The sequence below is a fragment of the Galendromus occidentalis genome, unplaced genomic scaffold (assembly GCF_000255335.2).
Source record: "Galendromus occidentalis unplaced genomic scaffold, Mocc_1.1 scf7180000075946, whole genome shotgun sequence".
Lineage (NCBI taxonomy): Eukaryota > Metazoa > Arthropoda > Arachnida > Mesostigmata > Phytoseiidae > Galendromus > Galendromus occidentalis.
This window is the reverse complement of record NW_003803936.1, coordinates 6,038-6,420: the sequence shown is the minus strand read 5'-3', so window position 1 is coordinate 6,420 and position 383 is coordinate 6,038.

Sequence of the window (383 nt, the reverse complement as noted above, 5' to 3'; positions counted from 1 at the left end):
TTCCCTTCGCATACCTTCTGCGCGCTTGAAGATAGATTGTTTTTAATCTCTCCTCAGCTTCCGGTTGCTCGGTCGCCCTGCTCCTGTGCCGGGTTAGAGTTCTTCTCGCCCTGTTAGCTTCTCGTCTGAGATCTGCCACCCTGCTGTTCCACCAATATGTGGGCCTCCTACCTCTGACGTGGCGAGAGGCTGGGGGGGATGCCCACCTGCAGGCATCGACCAGAAGTTCGGCTACATCTTCGTCATCGATCTCAGCATTCTCATTTCTGAGAAAATCACAGACCCCGTCGACATGATCGAGGAATCTGTTCCAATCCATCTTTCCCGCCTTGAATCTGTGGGGGGGAGGGGGGCTCCCTCCGTCCGCACCCGTCGCTCTGCAG